The sequence below is a fragment of the Procambarus clarkii genome, chromosome 16 (genome assembly GCF_040958095.1).
Source record: "Procambarus clarkii isolate CNS0578487 chromosome 16, FALCON_Pclarkii_2.0, whole genome shotgun sequence".
Lineage (NCBI taxonomy): Eukaryota > Metazoa > Arthropoda > Malacostraca > Decapoda > Cambaridae > Procambarus > Procambarus clarkii.
In genome coordinates this window covers 33,969,131-33,982,265 of record NC_091165.1, presented here as the reverse complement: position 1 = coordinate 33,982,265, position 13,135 = coordinate 33,969,131, and positions in this window count along the sequence as shown.

Here is a 13,135-nt window from a genome sequence, read left to right as displayed (position 1 = left end):
CAGGCTCCAATATGTTTCTGTGAATAATACAATTTCTCCCACCCTACCCATCAACATTGGTGTTCCCCAGGGCAGCATACTTGGCCCTCTCCTCTTTCTCATCTACATTAATGACCTTCCAAATGCCTCCCAACACCTCAAACCAATTCTATTTGCTGACGACACAACCTTCATTTACTCCAGTCCTGATCCCCTTGCTCTAAATGCCACAGTAAATACTGAGCTAAATAAAGTCCATCTGTGGCTAACTGCCAACAAACTCACCCTTAACATTGACAAAACCTTTTATATTCTGTTTGGCAATAAATCCTCTAATCAAATAAATCTCAAAATAAACAATACCCAAATTTGTAACAAATTAGATGGCAAATTCCTTGGCATTCTCATTGACCACAAGCTTAATTTCCAGGGACACATTCTAAACATATCAAAAAAAGTTTCAAAAACTGTGGGCATTCTTTCTAAGATCAGATATTATGTACCACGCCCTGCCCTGGTGACTCTCTATTACTCCCTTATCTATCCATATCTCAACTATGGTATTTGTGCTTGGGGCTCTACTACCCAAAATCACTTACGTCCTCTAATTACTCAACACAAAGCTGCTATTAGGACAATATCCAATTCTGGCCCCAGACATCACTCGGTACCCCTACTTAAATCTCTGAATATGTTAGACATTAAGTCACTGCACATTCTCTCATGTGTATTATACATATATAAAACGCTAAACTATAATGCCAATCCTGATCTCAAAAGCTTCATAGAAGGTTGTATCAGAACCCATGAGCATCACACCAGAATTAAATACAGTTTTGATATTCCTAGAGTACGACTTAATCAAACTAGAAATGCTCTACAAATCAAGGGGCCCAGAATGTGGAATGACCTTCCCAACCATGTTAAAGACTGTACCTCTCTCAACCAGTTTAAGTTAAAAGCGAAGCTATACCTAATAAATTCCCTGTAACCTACCTTACCCTTCTATTGTCAACCAATGTCTGTTTTTTTCTTTAAAGAGCGCTGTTTGTCGACATAATTGTATTTGTGCTGCTTTTTCATCTATGTTTTCATTTCTTGTTTTCATTCTACTCATTATGCTCAATTAGTATTAAGCTTGTCATTTAAGTTTATCATGCCCGAAACGCTTTGCGTAATAGTGGCTTTAGGCATTGTATGTACTAGCTATACCTATAAGTCAAACAATCCTTGTAAATATTTATTGTATGTATGTACCTTACCTAAATAAAATTGTATTGTATTGTATTGTAACAAGTCTGTGAGAGGAGTGGCAACACTGGAAAAGTTCTGACAAAAACGTCGATAGTACGCACACATACTGATAAATCTTTGAACGTCCTTTTTAGACTTTAGTACTGGATACTCCAGAATGGCACTGATTTTATCTTACCGAGGTAACACTTTTCCTTGGCCCACTTCATAACCGAGGTACGTCACTGTGCCTTGGCCAAAATGACACTTTTTAGCATTTAAGGTAAGATTTGCCCTTTTCAAGATGGCAAACAACTGGCGTAACCTAGCTATGTGGTCAGCCCAATTACTGTCAAACAGCACGATATCATCTAAATACGCCCGACAATTTGGCACCTTAGCGAGTAGAGAGTTCATGAGTCTCTGGAACGTGGCAGGGGCATTACGCAAGCCGAACGGTAACACTTGATACTCAAAAACACCCTCGGGTGTCACAAACGCCGTTAGCTGTTTAGCACGTTCAGTGAGTGGGATTTGATAATACCCCCTCGAGAGGTCGAATTTCGAAACGTACTTGGCATTTCCCAACTCGTCGATGCAGTCCTCGAGGAGGGGCAGCGGATAGGCATCCACAATGGTCACCTTGTTGAGCTGCCGATAGTCGGTGCATAATCGCCAGGAGCCGTCTGGTTTGGGGACCAAAAGGCAGGGCGAGCACCAAGAGCCCTGGCTCGGACGGATGAGGCCGTGCTGGAGCAAGAAGTCTACCTCCTTCCGTACGATGGCCTTCTTTTCTGGACTCATCCGATAGGGTTGAAGGCGAATGGGAGTGTAGTCCGTCAACTCGACATCATGGCAAATGGCATCAGTCTGGGTCGGGACCTCCCCGAACAGACTGGAGAATTCATCAACCAACGACTGCACCTCTTCACGTTGGGCCATCTGCAAATGGGACAGTCCCTCCTCCACAGCATTCACAGAACTAGAATTATTGAAAATGAGATTAGTTGGGTCCCCAGAACAATCATCCCCTCTCTCACTGGAAATGGAAACATTGGTTAGTGCAATGGGCCTGGGGCCCTGGAACTTCTTCAGTCGATTTACATGTATGAGCATTACAATTACAATTACAATTACAATTTTTTATTTAGGTAAGGTACATACATACAATAAATATTTACAGGGATTGTTTAACTTATAGGTATAGCTAGTACAGACAATGCCTAAAGCCACTATTACGCAAAGCGTTTCGGGCATGATAAACTTAAATGACAAGCTTAATACTAATTGAGCATAATGAGTAGAATGAAAACAAGAAATGAAAACATAGATGAAAAAGCAGCACAAATACAATTATGTCGACAAACAGCGCTCTTTAAAGAAAAAAACAGACATTGGTTAACAATAGAAGGGTAAGGTAGGTTACAGGGAATTTATTAGGTATAGCTTCGCTTTTAACTTAAACAGGTTGAGAGAGAGAGCATTACCTGGAGCATTAGAGAGAGAGAGAGCATTACCTGGTTACGTTTGTCAGAGTGCCTCACTTTGTACGTGAGGTCCCCAGTCTTTTCTGTCACAATGTAGGGGCCTTCGTACTTGTGGGACATAGTGTTCCCTAGTCGAGGCTTTAATACCAGGACAGGGTCGCCAGGCTGAAATACCCGTAACTTAGATTTAGCATCGTTACGTTCTTTCATCTTTTCTTGGGCCTTGCCAAGATACTTTAATGCAGCCGCCTTGCAGTCCTTGAGTCTCTGGTGGTGTTGCGCAAAGAAAGCCGAACCTTCGGTTAACGTTACGTTCCCTAACAGATTCTCCTGTAACATTTGCAAGGGTCCACGAACTTTATGGCCAAAGACTAACTCAAAAGGAGAACAGCCCAGTGAACTTTGTAATCCCTCTCTAGCCGCAAACAAAACATACGGTAAATTCTCATCCCAGAAGGTGTGGGAACTCTCGCCCGATGTCTTCAACATCTGCTTCAGAGTTAGATGGAAACGTTCAATTACCCCCTGACTCTGTGGATGGTATGGGCTGGAAACCTTATGAGTTATTCCATGTTCCTTACAAAATTGCTCAAAAATATCAGACTTAAAATTAGTACCATTGTCAGTTTGCACAACCCGAGGCAGTCCAAAAGTGGAAAAAAATTGCAACATACGAGCAACAACAGTTTTTGCTCGGATGTTCCTTACAGCAAAAGCCTCTGGGTAACGAGTAGTGATACACATCATTGTGATTAGGTAAATATTACCAGACTTAGTTCTTGGTAATGGTCCAACACAGTCCATTACCACATGAGAAAATGGTTCCTCTGGCACGACAATAGGCTTTAGAGGAGCTTTAGGTGGAGTCTGGTTTGGTTTCCCAACCAGTTGACAAACAATACACGCATTACAAAATTTTGCCACATCGCTTTTCAGCTTGGGCCAGAAAAAATACTTTAAAATTTTGTGATACGTAATATTTATACCTTGATGTCCCCCCATAGGATCATCATGATCAGCTGCCAAAACTCTTTCTCTATAGCAGGTCGGCAACATAACCTGGTGGACTACCTCCCACTCATTTGACAAGGGAGCACTCTGTGGTCTCCATTTTCTCATCAAAATCCGATCATTGTAGTAGTACCCAGTTGCTGCGTCTACAATTTCCTCCATAGAGACGGCTGTTTCATGACAATCTGCAAGAGTGGGGTCAGCTTTCTGTAACTCACTCAAGGAGACATCTAGGCCTTGGTCAGATGCCATTGGCCGAGGCTCAACAGTGTTCTCCTCCACCTCCCCACTACTCTCGGTAGATGGCGGTGGCAGGCTCTCCACAATGTCCTCGGCCACGTCATCGAGTCGGGCCATGAATGTGTCCGCGAGGTCCACTTGGTTTTCACCACTCGGAAAGCTCCTCGTGACCTCGGGATTTACCACTTTGGCAAGCACAGGGCTGCCCTTACATTTAAGTCCCATAGACCTGGTCACCGCGCACGCAGGGTACACAACATTATCCTCTGCGGCGGGTGGATCCAGGCAAACCTTAGGGGTAGGCAACATAATAGGCAGTCTGGAGTCCCCTACCTTATCCCCTGCTAAATCATTACCAACTATTACATCAACATTAGGGAAAGGTAGGTATGAAGTAACTCCGACTGTACAAACACCCTTGTGGAAATCAGATTCCAGGGTAACCTTATGGAGGGGTACTGCCCGAGTATCACTAGTGACACCCTCGACCAGTACCACCTCTCCAGTGTCGAGAGTGTTGGCACCTTGCAATGCACTCTCTAAAATTAAAGTCTGGATGGCACCGGTGTCTCGGAAGATCACCACGTCCTTCCAGGAAGAACCCTCAGACAAAAGTAGTCTCCCTTTCGATAAGAATGGGGTAAGCAAGTCCAACCACTGTGGGTTGGAGGTCTTACTCCCTAACCCTTCTGAAGGCCTCAAGCCCTGTGTCACAACTAGAGCATTGGGTCTTTTTTTCCGGGTACAGTTGCCAACAACGGCTAATATTGTGGTTTGAACGATTACAGTGACCACAAAAACGTCGGGGAGAAGAGACATTACTAACAGAATTACTCTTCGGTTCACCCTTAGGTGCCGTGGGGCTAGACACTTTAACAGGGTTAGTTATGTCTGAAACAGAAGGTGCATTAGTTAAAGGGTTAGAATGAGCTGGTCTGGACTGGCTGTGGGTATAAGTTTTGCTACTCTGTGGGGTATAATTATTTTTATTGGGCCCTTTGCCCGCCAATTGGTAGTTTTCTGCCAACTTGGCCAAATCCCCTATTTTAGAATTTACCTCTACCCTTCCTCTAATGTAACTTGAAACAATCTCTGGCATAATATCTATAAAATGCTCCATTAAAATTAAGTTCCTGAGAGCCTCGTATGTTTCGGCTTTCGCCGAGCGAATCCATCTATCAAACAATCTAATTTGATCACTAACAAATTCAGCGAGCGGTTGGTTGTGAGTAGGCCTAAGGTTGCAATAAACTTGGTGGTGAGCTTCAGGAGTAATTTCATATGCCCGCAAAATACATTCCCTGACTTTATCATATTCAAAACACTCGTTGTCAGGCATGTTTATAAAAATATCTTGTGCTTTACCCCTAAGTCTTCCCTGTAGGAATTTCACCCACTCTTTTTTTGGCCAGTTCATGGACATGGCCAATCTCTGAAAATGGTTGAAAAACCTTTCAGGGTCCGACTCGGAAAATTCAGGCAAATTATGCTTTTTCTCATAATGCCTGGGGTTTGAATCCCCGGCAGGTGGAGGTCCAGTGGCATTCGCTCTAATTCTAGCCTCCTCAGTTTTGAGTCTTTGCTCCTCTAATTTTATTTTTGCTAACTCTAAAGCTAATTCTCTATCCCTATGAGTTGCACTTTCTGCTTGGCTAGGCTGGCATAAACGTGTATCACTTGCCAATAGTTCTTCATCAATACAATGTTGTAATATTTCATTCACCAAAGTCCACTTTTTATCCGCGTCATTTAATTCTAGGCCAAATTCCTTGCCTAACAATACTAAATTAGACTTTTTAAGTTTCTTTATCTCTACCACTGAAGGCTCGCTTGCCAGTCTCTGCATTTCAGAAGACATCACTAATAATTTTAGCTCCGAGCCAAAGAAAAAATTAAAAAATAAAAATTGGAAAAAAAACAAAAATTTGCACGGCCCCTAACACAAGGCCACACTAACCTTAATCGTGAAGGGATCCAGCTGGGTGTCCAGTCAGTGCAAGAATGTCCTTTGCTAGATGAGCTGGACCCTAGGCTAGCAAACAACCGTTCTGCGGAAAACAAAAAATTTTAATTTTGGCACTCAAGAATCTAATTTTTTACACTTATAATGTTCATCCCGGACTGGCCAACCACTTGTTATAAATAATAGTGTGTGGGGCTCCTATGGGGTACTGGTACTATTAAGGGGTAAGGGTAGTTAGAAGACAAGAGTATCAAATATGGGAGAGCTAAAAGGCCCGGCCCCCAAAATAAACTATCCACAGTAGTAATAACTTGCTACTAGACCATATATGTTAGTCTAAGGGTTGATCAATGCGCTCCCACATAGGAAGAAGGGATACTCTGTAATTCATGTACTTATTTATTAACCCCTTAACAACCCCCCCCATATACACTCACACCAATAACAATAATAATAATAACTTTACCACACTATCTTACGTTAAAAGCCTTGGTCCACGTAGGCAGGATACAAGGTTTACACTAAGAACAAGCTAGGGTAAAGTACTACTGGATAAGCACTGAAGCTGGATGCAGCTTAGGGTAGTGAGACCATGTGGTACCCTAATACAAAACACAACACTTAGGGGTACCCAAAACACTGGCAAATACTATCCCCAGGTCTCACCAATATTTACTACCAGAGTAGGCACACTTAACACCATATAATACTTAACTTAAGGGTACAGGAACTTAAGGTAAGGGAAATAAGTAAGAGGAGAAGGGAGGAGATTAGGGGTACAGCCACAGAGTAGGTCTCATCCGCACGAACGCCAGCCAGAGAAGAGAGAGCTCCTAGCGACCAGCTGGCCTCCCTCATGTCGTGGTGCCGGAAGGAGCCTAATTGATCGTGCAGCTAAGCACATTAAAGATCTTCCCCTATGCAACATATTGTTACTTTATGAATGATTAGAAAGTATTAGTAAGCAAAGTTGGTGCCTATGTTATTATTTAATAATCAACCCCCAGCTCAGTCTTTAAATGCTCTTTGAGAAACAATAATAGTCTTACGTCTGGCAGGGAAGATACAAACAATTGCCGTTCGAGATGCACTCAACTGTACTACTAGAAAGTTTAATAGCTCAATTTTGACCTCTGGTTTCCACTGGAGAACCCAGGGTCGTAACATTAATAATGAACTAAAAAAAGTCCACTTATGGATGTCAACCAACAAACTAACACTTAACATAGAAAAGACCTACTACATCCTATTTGGAAGCAAATCTACAAATGCAATTCAGCTTCAGATTGACAATGTAAACATTAGCAATAAAAATGATGGAAAGTTTCTTGGCATATTCCTAGACAAGAGACTCAACTTCAGTACCCACATACAACACATAACTAAGAAAGTCTCTAAAACAGTTGGTATACTCTCCAAAATCAGATATTATGTTCCTAACTCTGCTCTCATCTCTCTATATTATGCACTAATCTATCCCTATCTCAACTATGGTATCTGTGCATGGGGTTCAACCACTGCAAACCACCTCAAGTCCATCATCACCCAGCAAAAATCTGCTATCAGAATAATATCAAATTCTGCTTTCAGACAACACACAGCCCCCTTGTTTAACTCCCTAAACATGCTAAACATAATCTCACTCCACAAATTCTCTTGTGTCAACTACATTTACAAAACCCTGTTCTTAAATTCAAATCCTTGTCTGAAACTCTTCTTGGACAGATGTAATAGGACCCATTATCACCACACCAGAAATAAATATCTCTTTGATATCCCCAGAGTTAAACTTAATCTGTGTAAACACTCTATGCAAATAAAGGGACCCAGTTTATGGAACTCACTCCCTACTGAATTGAAAAGCTGTCCAACTTTTACATCATTCAAAATCAATACTAAAAAGTACCTAATTTCATCTTCATAGTTTTTCACTTTTTGCCTTAAAATTGCACTGTATCAATTGCTACCCAATCTCCCAACCTTTATGTTCCCAATTTGAACATCTTTACCATTGTGATCATTGCTGTTTTCTTATATGTGCTGCCAATCTGTTGTATGGTGTTTATAAATCTTGTTTATCTGTATCTTTTGCTACCCAGTCTCCCAATCTTTATGTACCCAATCTGAACATCTTTACCATTGTGATCATTGCTGTCTTATATGTGCTGTCAATCTGCTGTATGGTGTCTATTAACCTTGTTTATGTTAACCTTGTTTAAATTACTAATCAAGCTGTCAATGTAATCAATCAGAGCTTTAATATAACAATGTGCATTAATATACTTACTTATCTCTCTCATCTCATTTTTCTCTTGTAATGTATCTTTATCATTTATCAATTCTGATTGAAATTACCTACTTAAAATTGTCTGCAAGATTAAGGACCTGCCCGAAACGCTGTGTGTACTAGTGGCTTTACAAGAATGTAAATACTGTACTATCCAATGTATTCTCACAAACCCAATATACCTTCTTGTATATATATAAATAAAATAAAATAAAATAAATAAAATAAATACAGATACAAAATATTTGTTAAAAATACTACTCATCTCCTTGTCATTATCCGTTATATGACCTGTCTCAGATTTTAATGGACCTATCCTTTCCCTAGTCTTAGTTCGATATAACTGAAAAAAAAACTTTAGGATTTGACTTTGCTTGCTCTGCTATGCGAACTTCATAGTTTCTTTTTGCTTTCCTAATCTCTTTTTTAAAATTTCTAACCAGTTGTATGAATTCCTGTTCTAAACTGACTTCCCCATTCTTAATCCTTTTGTCCCAAGCTCTCTTTTTACCTATAAGGTTCTTTAGATTATTTGTTATCCACTTTGGGTCATTAGTATTCGATCTATTCAATTTGTATGGTATACTACGTTCCTGTGCTTTGTTTAGAATATTCTTAAATAAGTTATATATTGAATCCACATCGAAATCCCCTTTTACGTCACCTATCGCTGGGTTCATGTCTCGCTCCAAGACCGGCCCACACCCCATACCAAGACTTTCCAATCAATTTGACCCAAAAAATTTCTTAGGCTATTAAAATCAGCTTTTCGAAAATCTGGCACTTTAACAGAATTTTCTCCTACAGGTCTATTCCATTCTATGCTAAATCTCATTACTTTGTGATCACTGTTCCCTAGCTCACTCCCTATTTCGATGTCATTAATTTGTGTTTCCCTGTTAGTTAACACTAAATCTAAAATATTATTTTCCCGCGTTGGTTCCTTAATGTGTTGCATAAGAAAGCAATCGTCAATTAATTCTAGAAAATCTTCTGCTTCACTATTCCCTGTTTTGTTCACCCAGTTTATTCCACTAAAATTAAAGTCACCCATTACATAAATACTGTTAGATCTAGATGCTCTAGATATTTCATCCCATAGATGCTTTGCTTCCATTCTGTCTAAATTTGGTGGCCTATATATAACTCCTATTATAATATTATTTGCTTTTTCGTTTAATTCTATCCAAATAGTTTCTGTGTGGCTCAGTTTTGATTCCCTCTTTGAGACTACATTTCAAATTGTCCCTAACATATATGGCTACTCCCCCTCCTCGTCTAATATATCTATCTGTGTGAAATAGTTTAAATCCATTTATTTGATATTCAGCTAATAGTTCTCTATTTTCTACATTCATCCACGTTTCGGTAAGTGCAATAATATCTATTTTTTCTGTGCAGACAAGAGCATTTAATTCGTTAATTATATTTCTTAGACTTCTACTGTTAGTGTAATATACCCTAAGTGAATTGTTATTTTGAGGCCCTTTTCTTTCCCTGATCATTTTGCCAATTCTTTTCTCCCACGATCACATACTTTTATTACCTCCTTCCTCCAAATCAATTCCCATACCTCTATCTACTAACAGTTTAAACCCAAACAAACACCTCTAACCACTGGTTCCAACGAGTTCGCAACAGCAACAACCCCAGCCCTCGATAGATGCACCCCATCACGAGCATAATAATAATAATAATAATAATAATAATAATAATTTTTATTTAGGCAAAGGTACATACATAAAGAGATTTTACAAAGTTTGTTGGCTTTATAGATAGGAGCTAGTACATACAATGCCTAAAGCCACTATTACGCAAAGCGTTTCGGGCAGGAAAAAACACTACTGACTAAAGCTTAAAACTAATGGGTAAAAAGAAAAAAATGCGTTGAGTACAAATAAAAATAGAGGTAAAAGAGGGGGGAACATTGTTGAAAAAACAGCAAAAATACAATTACAAATTATTACAGAAAATTACATTAAAACAGCGTTGATTTGTAAAACAAAAAAAAACAAAACAAAAAACATACATGGGTTGACAATAGAGAGGTAAGGTAGGTTACAGGGAATTTATTAGGTATAGCTTCGTTTTTAACTTAAACTGGTTGAGAGAGGTACTGTCTTTAACATGGTTGGGAAGGTCATTCCACATTCTGGGCCCCTTGATTTGTAGAGCATTTCTGGTTTGATTAAGTCGTACTCTAGGAATATCAAAACTGTATTTATTTCTGGTGTGGTGCTCATGGGTTCTGTTACAACCTTCTATGAAGCTTTTGAGATCAGGATTGGCATTACACTTTAGCGTTTTGTATATGTATAGTACACATGAGAGAATGTGCAGTGACTTAATGTCTAACATATTCAGGGATTTGAATAGGGGTACCGAGTGATGTCTGGGGCCAGAATTGGATATTGTCCTAATAGCAGCTTTGTGTTGAGTAATTAGAGGACGTAAGTGATTTTGGGTAGTAGAGCCCCAAGCACAAATACCATAGTTGAGATATGGATAGATAAGGGAGTAATAGAGAGTCACCAGGGCAGGGCGTGGTACATAATATCTGATCTTAGAAAGAATGCCCACAGTTTTTGAAACTTTTTTTGATATGTTTAGAATGTGTCCCTGGAAATTCAGCTTGTGGTCAATGAGAATGCCAAGGAATTTGCCATCTAATTTGTTACAAATTTGGGTATTGTTTATTTTGAGATTTATTTGATTAGAGGATTTATTGCCAAACAGAATATAGAAAGTTTTGTCAATGTTAAGGGTGAGTTTGTTGGCAGTTAGCCACAGATGGACTTTATTTAGCTCAGTATTTACTGTGGCATTTAGAGCAAGGGGATCAGGACTGGAGTAAATGAAGGTTGTGTCGTCAGCAAATAGGATTGGTTTGAGGTGTTGGGAGGCATTTGGAAGGTCATTAATGTAGATGAGAAAGAGGAGAGGGCCAAGTATGCTGCCCTGGGGAACACCAATGTTGATGGGTAGGGTGGGCGAAATTGTATTATTCACAGAAACACATTGGAGCCTGTCAGTAAGGTAGGATTTGAGGTATTGTAGGGAGTGTCCTCTGACACCATAATGATGTAATTTAAGAAGAAGGTTTTGGTGGTTGACAGTATCGAAAGCTTTACGCAGGTCCACAAATAACCCAACAGGGAACTCATTTTTATCAAGAGCTGTATGAATCGAGTTAAGCATACTAATAAGTGCATCGTTAGTGCTTTTTTTGGGCCTGAAGCCATATTGGCAAGGGCTAAGTATATTGAGTTTGGCTAGATATGAGTAAAGCTGCTTATAGATTAGTTTTTCAAAATTTTTTGACAAGTTTGGCAGGATTGATATAGGTCTGTAGTTGTTAACATCTGTGAGATCACCACATTTGTGGACAGGCGTTACTCTCGCTTTTTTTAGAATATCTGGAAAGGTTTGGAGTTCAAGTGACTTGTTGAAGAGCAAAGCAATAGCAGGGGCTAAAGATCTGGAGGCTTTTTTGTAGATTAGAGTTGGTATCTCCTCAAGGGCACCAGACTTGGTGCCCTTGTCAGTGCCCTTGTCAGCATACATTTCATTTCTTCCATAGAAGTGTTCCCAGTTGTCTATGAAAGATATTGCATTTGATTTGCAATATCTTTCCAGCCGGCAATTGACACCAGTAAGTAATTGAATACTTATAAGCCAGTTTCGGCAGAAGAATTTTATGAAGATTTAATTAAGGAGGTAGATGTATTTAATGCAACATTGAATCGGAAAACATCTAGTATAAAAAAGCTTCCCCCCATAAAAGAAAATTATACACATGACAAGATGCTTAAGGGGTGGACATTAACAATGAGGAGAGCTCACAGGAATTGGAATAGGAATGGTAGGACTGAGGAAGGGAAGAATGCTTTACTGGCAGTTGCTAGGCTGTGTGGGGAGAAGAGAAAGGAAAGTAGGAGCAAGTATTGGAAGGAGTTTGCAGAGAAAGTTGTGAGTAACAGAAACTTGAAGGAAATCTGGCAAAACGTAAATAAAATAAGGGGTAAAAAGCATAATTTTGTTGCACATCCAGACCCGCAAGGAATTGCAAATGGTCTCGTAAATAAGATTCAGATTCAGATTCAGATGTTTATTCAGGTAAGGTATATACATACAAGTGATGTTACATTAATGGATTGATATATAGATAGAGCTAGTACATACAATGCCTAAAGCCACTATTACGCAATGCGTTTCGGGCAAGAAAAACATTAATATCTAGAACTTAATACTAATTGAGCATAAAGAATAAAAGATGTTGAGAACAAATACAAATAAAGATAAAAAAAAAGGGGGAACATGACTGAAAAAGCAGCACTAATACAATAGGTTGACAAACAGTGTTGATTAAAAAAAAGAAAAAAAAAGAAAATAACAGACATGGGTTGACAATAGAGGAGTGAGGTAGATTACAGGGAATTTATTAGGTAGTGTTTAGTTTTTATCTTAAACTGGTTGAGAGAGGTACAGTCTTTAACATGGTTGGGAAGGTCATTCCACATTCTGGGCCCCTTGATTTGCAGAGCATTTCTAGTTTGATTAAGACGTACTCTAGGAATATCAAAACTGTATTTATTTCTGGTGTGGTGCTCATGGGTTCTGTTACAACCTCATGTATTGTAAAACAATACATGTATTGTAAAACAGTTTCATGTATTGTATTGTATTGTAATGTATGTATTACATGTCATGTATTGTATTGTAAAACAGTTTCATGTTGTATTGTGTGTATTGTGTATTGTTGCAAACATGTATTGTATTGTAAAACAGTTTCTCATGTAAAACAGCTATGATCATCCCTATCCCTAAAGCCAATGGAGAGTACAGACCTATGTCTTTAACCTCCTGTTTTTGTAAAATGATGGGGAGGATCATTTTAAATAGAATTTTATATATAATAGGTGATCAGCTGTCTAG